At 51.8% G+C, this 7152-nt stretch overlaps 4 non-coding genes across 4 annotated transcripts; all 4 read right to left on the bottom strand.

Annotated features, from left to right (window-relative positions):
• Positions 1–901: 901 nt before the first annotated feature.
• TRNAK-CUU (transfer RNA lysine (anticodon CUU)) lies at positions 902–974 on the bottom strand. The gene has a single exon. It is a non-coding gene; the product is annotated as a tRNA-Lys (tRNA).
• A 1557-nt stretch (positions 975–2531) lies between these two features.
• On the bottom strand, positions 2532–2604 carry TRNAK-CUU (transfer RNA lysine (anticodon CUU)). Its single transcript has one exon. It is a non-coding gene; the product is annotated as a tRNA-Lys (tRNA).
• A 1557-nt stretch (positions 2605–4161) lies between these two features.
• On the bottom strand, positions 4162–4234 carry TRNAK-CUU (transfer RNA lysine (anticodon CUU)). Its single transcript has one exon. It is a non-coding gene; the product is annotated as a tRNA-Lys (tRNA).
• A 2370-nt stretch (positions 4235–6604) lies between these two features.
• Positions 6605–6677, bottom strand: TRNAK-CUU (transfer RNA lysine (anticodon CUU)). Its single transcript has one exon. It is a non-coding gene; the product is annotated as a tRNA-Lys (tRNA).
• Positions 6678–7152: the final 475 nt, after the last annotated feature.

Raw genomic sequence — 7152 nt, 5'->3', positions numbered from 1 at the left:
GTGTAGTTTTAAGCCTCAGCGAAATATCTGAAAAAGGTGAGAGTTAATGTTAAACCCGAAAATGGAGAAGCCTTTAGAAAGCATCACGCCCAACATGGGGCTCAAACCCACGACTCTGAGATTAAGAGTCTCATACGCTACCGACTGAGCTAGCCAGGCTGCTGTGCCTATGTCGTTTCACACACCCTCTGTGTGTTCTTTGTGAGGAAGTAGTGTGTGGTTATCCGAGGAGGCCCCTTTGTTTCATTTTCTCTGCTGCTGACTCAACACAGGCACCTTTCCCTTTCTCCATCTCTCGCTCTACTCCAGTCTTATGTCCCCATCAGTCTCTCTGGAGCTCACTGTGGTACATTCATGCATCTGTCCTCTCAACCTGTCTCTAGGCACATACTTAAATGTCCAGTAGAGAACAGTGTGAACTCTCCCTGTTTCGCGAGTTGGCAGTCAGCCTCCAGAGCTGTGTTCCGGATGCTGCCGGAATGGCCGAGTGGTGTAAGGCGCCACATTCAAGAGCAGTATCTTCCCCAGTCCTGTGATCAAATACCGCTGCAGACATAAAGTAGTTTTCATACCTACTTTAATCATAACACCAGCGGGGATGAGACCTTAAACTCCTCTTTTTGAAAGGATGGGGGGGGGACAGGACAGACCGGAGCGGACTTCGAGCTCGCTGTAAGCACGGGCGGCTCAGGCTAGGAAAGGGCGCAGGAAAGGCTCGGCCTAGGACCACTCCCAGCGGCGCCTCCCAGGGCGGGAAGTGCTGCGTTGTGTGGAGTCCTGTGGGAATCGTGAGGCAAACTGCAGGATGTGTGTGTGTGTAGTTTTAAGCCTCAGCGAAATATCTGAAAAAGGTGAGAGTTAATGTTAAACCCGAAAATGGAGAAGCCTTTAAAAAGCATCACGCCCAACATGGGGCTCGAACCCACGACCCTGAGATTAAGAGTCTCATGCTCTACCGACTGAGCTAGTCGGGCTGCTGTGCCTATGTCGATTCACACACCCTCTGTGTGTTCTTTGTGAGGAAGTAGTGTGTGGTTATCCCAGGAGGCCCCTTTGTTTCATTTTCTCTGCTGCTGACTCGACACTGGCACCTTTCTCTTTCTCGATCTCTCGCTCTACCCCAGTCTTATGTCCCCATCAGTCTCTCTGGAGCTCACTCTGGTACATACATGCATCTGTCCTCTCAACCTGTCTCTGGGCACATACTTAAATGTCCAGTAGAGAAGATTGTGAACTCTCCCTGTTTCGCGAGGTGACAGTCAGCCTCCAGAGCTGTGTTCCGGATGCTGCCGGAATGGCCGTGCGTTGTAAGGCGCCACATTCAAGAGCAGTATCTTCCCCAGTCCTGTGATCAAATACCGCTGCAGACATAAAGTAGTTTTCATACCTACTTTAATCATAACACCAGCGGGGATGAGACCTTAAACTCCTCTTTTTGATAGGATGGGGGGGGGACAGGACGGACCGGAGCGGACTCCGAGCTCGCTGTAAGCACGGGCGGCTCAGGCTAGGAAAGGGCGCAGGAAAGGCTCGGCCTAGGACCACTCCCAGTGGCGCCTCCCAGGGCAGGAAGTGCTGCGTTGTGTGGAGTCCTGTGGGAATCGTGAGGCAAACTGCAGGATGTGTGTGTGTGTAGTTTTAAGCCTCAGCGAAATATCTGAAAAAGGTGAGAGTTAATGTTAAACCTGAAAATGGAGAAGCCTTTAAAAAGCATCACACCCAACATGGGGCTCGAACCCACGACTCTGAGATGAAGAGTCTCATTCTCTACCAACTGAGGTAGCCGGGCTGCTGCGCCTATGTCGTTTCACACACCCTCTGTGTGTTCTTTGTGAGGAAGTAGTGTGTGGTTATCCGAGGAGGCCCCTTTGTTTCATTTTCTCTGCTGCTGACTCAACACAGGCACCTTTCCCTTTCTCCATCTCTCGCTCTACTCCAGTCTTATGTCCCCATCAGTCTCTCTGGAGCTCACTGTGGTACATTCATGCATCTGTCCTCTCAACCTGTCTCTAGGCACATACTTAAATGTCCAGTAGAGAACAGTGTGAACTCTCCCTGTTTCGCGAGTTGGCAGTCAGCCTCCAGAGCTGTGTTCCGGATGCTGCCGGAATGGCCGAGTGGTGTAAGGCGCCACATTCAAGAGCAGTATCTTCCCCAGTCCTGTGATCAAATACCGCTGCAGACATAAAGTAGTTTTCATACCTACTTTAATCATAACACCAGCGGGGATGAGACCTTAAACTCCTCTTTTTGAAAGGATGGGGGGGGGACAGGACAGACCGGAGCGGACTTCGAGCTCGCTGTAAGCACGGGCGGCTCAGGCTAGGAAAGGGCGCAGGAAAGGCTCGGCCTAGGACCTCTCCCAGCGGCGCCTCCCAGGGCGGGAAGTGCTGCGTTGTGTGGAGTCCTGTGGGAATCGTGAGGCAAACTGCAGGATGTGTGTGTGTGTAGTTTTAAGCCTCAGCGAAATATCTGAAAAAGGTGAGAGTTAATGTTAAACCCGAAAATGGAGAAGCCTTTAAAAAGCATCACGCCCAACATGGGGCTCGAACCCACGACCCTGAGATTAAGAGTCTCATGCTCTACCGACTGAGCTAGTCGGGCTGCTGTGCCTATGTCAATTCACACACCCTCTGTGTGTTCTTTGTGAGGAAGTAGTGTGTGGTTATCCCAGGAGGCCCCTTTGTTTCATTTTCTCTGCTGCTGACTCGACACTGGCACCTTTCTCTTTCTCGATCTCTCGCTCTACCCCAGTCTTATGTCCCCATCAGTCTCTCTGGAGCTCACTCTGGTACATACATGCATCTGTCCTCTCAACCTGTCTCTGGGCACATACTTAAATGTCCAGTAGAGAAGATTGTGAACTCTCCCTGTTTCGCGAGGTGACAGTCAGCCTCCAGAGCTGTGTTCCGGATGCTGCAGGAATGGCCGTGCGTTGTAAGGCGCCACATTCAAGAGCAGTATCTTCCCCAGTCCTGTGATCAAATACCGCTGCAGACATAAAGTAGTTTTCATACCTACTTTAATCATAACACCAGCGGGGATGAGACCTTAAACTCCTCTTTTTGATAGGATGGGGGGGGGACAGGACGGACCGGAGCGGACTCCGAGCTCGCTGTAAGCACGGGCGGCTCAGGCTAGGAAAGGGCGCAGGAAAGGCTCGGCCTAGGACCGCTCCCAGTGGCGCCTCCCAGGGCAGGAAGTGCTGCGTTGTGTGGAGTCCTGTGGGAATCGTGAGGCAAACTGCAGGATGTGTGTGTGTGTAGTTTTAAGCCTCAGCGAAATATCTGAAAAAGGTGAGAGTTAATGTTAAACCTGAAAATGGAGAAGCCTTTAAAAAGCATCACACCCAACATGGGGCTCGAACCCACGACTCTGAGATGAAGAGTCTCATTCTCTACCAACTGAGGTAGCCGGGCTGCTGCGCCTATGTCGTTTCACACACCCTCTGTGTGTTCTTTGTGAGGAAGTAGTGTGTGGTTATCCGAGGAGGCCCCTTTGTTTCATTTTCTCTGCTGCTGACTCAACACAGGCACCTTTCCCTTTCTCCATCTCTCGCTCTACTCCAGTCTTATGTCCCCATCAGTCTCTCTGGAGCTCACTGTGGTACATTCATGCATCTGTCCTCTCAACCTGTCTCTAGGCACATACTTAAATGTCCAGTAGAGAACAGTGTGAACTCTCCCTGTTTCGCGAGTTGGCAGTCAGCCTCCAGAGCTGTGTTCCGGATGCTGCCGGAATGGCCGAGTGGTGTAAGGCGCCACATTCAAGAGCAGTATCTTCCCCAGTCCTGTGATCAAATACCGCTGCAGACATAAAGTAGTTTTCATACCTACTTTAATCATAACACCAGCGGGGATGAGACCTTAAACTCCTCTTTTTGAAAGGATGGGGGGGGGACAGGACAGACCGGAGCGGACTTCGAGCTCGCTGTAAGCACGGGCGGCTCAGGCTAGGAAAGGGCGCAGGAAAGGCTCGGCCTAGGACCTCTCCCAGCGGCGCCTCCCAGGGCGGGAAGTGCTGCGTTGTGTGGAGTCCTGTGGGAATCGTGAGGCAAACTGCAGGATGTGTGTGTGTGTAGTTTTAAGCCTCAGCGAAATATCTGAAAAAGGTGAGAGTTAATGTTAAACCCGAAAATGGAGAAGCCTTTAAAAAGCATCACGCCCAACATGGGGCTCGAACCCACGACCCTGAGATTAAGAGTCTCATGCTCTACCGACTGAGCTAGTCGGGCTGCTGTGCCTATGTCAATTCACACACCCTCTGTGTGTTCTTTGTGAGGAAGTAGTGTGTGGTTATCCCAGGAGGCCCCTTTGTTTCATTTTCTCTGCTGCTGACTCGACACTGGCACCTTTCTCTTTCTCGATCTCTCGCTCTACCCCAGTCTTATGTCCCCATCAGTCTCTCTGGAGCTCACTCTGGTACATACATGCATCTGTCCTCTCAACCTGTCTCTGGGCACATACTTAAATGTCCAGTAGAGAAGATTGTGAACTCTCCCTGTTTCGCGAGGTGACAGTCAGCCTCCAGAGCTGTGTTCCGGATGCTGCAGGAATGGCCGTGCGTTGTAAGGCGCCACATTCAAGAGCAGTATCTTCCCCAGTCCTGTGATCAAATACCGCTGCAGATATAAAGTAATTTTCATACCTACTTTAATCATAACACCAGCGGGGATGAGACCTTAAACTCCTCTTTTTGATAGGATGGGGGGGGGACAGGACGGACCGGAGCGGACTCCGAGCTCGCTGTAAGCACGGGCGGCTCAGGCTAGGAAAGGGCGCAGGAAAGGCTCGGCCTAGGACCGCTCCCAGTGGCGCCTCCCAGGGCAGGAAGTGCTGCGTTGTGTGGAGTCCTGTGGGAATCGTGAGGCAAACTGCAGGATGTGTGTGTGTGTAGTTTTAAGCCTCAGCGAAATATCTGAAAAAGGTGAGAGTTAATGTTAAACCTGAAAATGGAGAAGCCTTTAAAAAGCATCACACCCAACATGGGGCTCGAACCCACGACTCTGAGATGAAGAGTCTCATTCTCTACCAACTGAGGTAGCCGGGCTGCTGCGCCTATGTCGTTTCACACACCCTCTGTGTGTTCTTTGTGAGGAAGTAGTGTGTGGTTATCCCAGGAGGCCCCTTTGTTTCATTTTCTCTGCTGCTGACTCAACACAGGCACCTTTCTCTTTCTCCATCTCTCGCTCTACCCCTGTCTTATGTCCCCATCAGTCTCTCTGGAGCTCACTCTGGTACATACATGCATCTGTCCTCTCAACCTGTCTCTGGGCACATACTTAAATGTCCAGTAGAGAACAGTGTGAACTCTCGCTGTTTCGCGAGGTGGCAGTCAGCCTCCAGAGCCGTGTTCAGGAGGCTGCCGAAATGGCCGAGCGGTGTAAGGCGCCACATTCAAGAGCAGTATCTTCCCCAGTCCCGTGGTCAAATTCCGCTGCTGACATAAAGTAGTTTTCACACCTATTTTAATCATAACACCAGCGGGGATGAGACTTTAAACTCCTCTTTTTGAAAGGATGGGGGGGGACAGGACGGACCGGAGCGGACTCCGAGCTCGCTGTATGCACAGGCGGCTCAGGCTAGGAAAGGGCGCAGGAAAGGCTCGGCCTAGGACCGCTCCCAGCGGCGCCTTCCACGGCGGGAAGTGCTGCGTTGTGTGGAGTCCTGTGGGAATCGTGAGGCAAACTGCAGGATGTGTGTGTGTGTAGTTTTAAGCCTCAGCAAAATATCTGAAAAAGGTGAGAGTTAATGTTAAACCCGAAAATGGAGAAGCCTTTAAAAAGCATCACACCCAACGTGGGGCTCGAACCTACAACTCTGAGATGAAGAGTCTCATTCTCTACCAACTGAGGTAGCCGGGCTGCTGCGCCTATGACATTTCACACACCCTCTGTGTGTTCTTTGTGAGGAAGTAGAGTGTGGTTATCCCAGGAGGCCCCTTTGTTTCATTTTCTCTGCTGCTGACTCAACACAGGCACCTTTCTCTTTCTCCATCTCTCGCTCTACCCCAGTCTTATGTCCCCATCAGTCTCTCTGGAGCTCACTCTCGTACATACATGCATCTGTCCTCTCAACCTGTCTCTGGGCACATACTTAAATGTCCAGTAGAGAACAGTGTGAACTCTCGCTGTTTCGCGAGGTGGCAGTCAGCCTCCAGAGCCGTGTTCTGGAGGCTGCCGGAATGGCCGAGCGGTGTAAGGCGCCACATTCAAGAGCAGTATCTTCCCCAGTCCCGTGGTCAAATTCCGCTGCTGACATAAAGTAGTTTTCACACCTATTTTAATCATAACACCAGCTGGGATGAGACCTTAAACTCCTCTTTTTGAAAGGATGGGGGGGGACAGGACGGACCGGAGCGGACTCCGTGCTCGCTGTAAGCACGGGCGGCTCAGGCTAGCTAAGGGCGCAGGAAAGGCTCGGCCTAGGACTGTTCCCAGCGGCGCCTCCCAGGGCGGGATGTGCTGCGTTGTGTGGAGTCCTGTGGGAATCGTGAGGCAAACTGCAGGATGTGTGTTTGTGTATTTTTAAGCCTCAGCGAAATATCTGAAAAAGGTGAGAGTTAATGATAAACCCGAAAAGGGAGAAGCCTTTAAAAAGAATCACGCCCAACGTGGGGCTCGAACCCACAACCCTGAGATTAAGAGTCTCATGCTCTACCGACTGAGCTAGCCGGGCTGCTGTGCCCATGTCATTTCACACACCCTCTGTGTGTTCTTTGTGAGGAAGTAGTGTGTGGTTATCCCAGGAGGCCCCTTTGTTTCATTTTCTCTGCTGCTGACTCGACCCAGGCACCTTTCTCTTTCTCCATCTCTCGCTCTACCCCAGTCTTATGTCCCCATCAGTCTCTCTGGAGCTCACTCTGGTACATACATGCATCTGTCCTCTCAACCTGTCTCTGGGCACATACTTAAATGTCCAGTAGAGAACAGTGTGAACTCTCCCTATTTTGCGAGGTGGCAGTCCGCCTCCAGAGCCGTGTTTCGGCGGCTGCCGAATGGCCGAGCGGTGTGAGGCGCCACATTCAAGAGCAGTATCTTCCCCAGTCCTGTGATCAAATGCCGCTGCCAACATAAAGTACTTTTCATACCTACCTTAATCATAACACTAGCGGGGATGAGACCTTAAAACTCCTCTTTTTGAAAGGATGGGG

The sequence above is a fragment of the Pleurodeles waltl genome, chromosome 6 (assembly GCF_031143425.1).
Source record: "Pleurodeles waltl isolate 20211129_DDA chromosome 6, aPleWal1.hap1.20221129, whole genome shotgun sequence".
Lineage (NCBI taxonomy): Eukaryota > Metazoa > Chordata > Amphibia > Caudata > Salamandridae > Pleurodeles > Pleurodeles waltl.
Note: the sequence above shows the minus strand (reverse complement) of the source record. Positions and strands in the feature narration are given on the sequence as shown.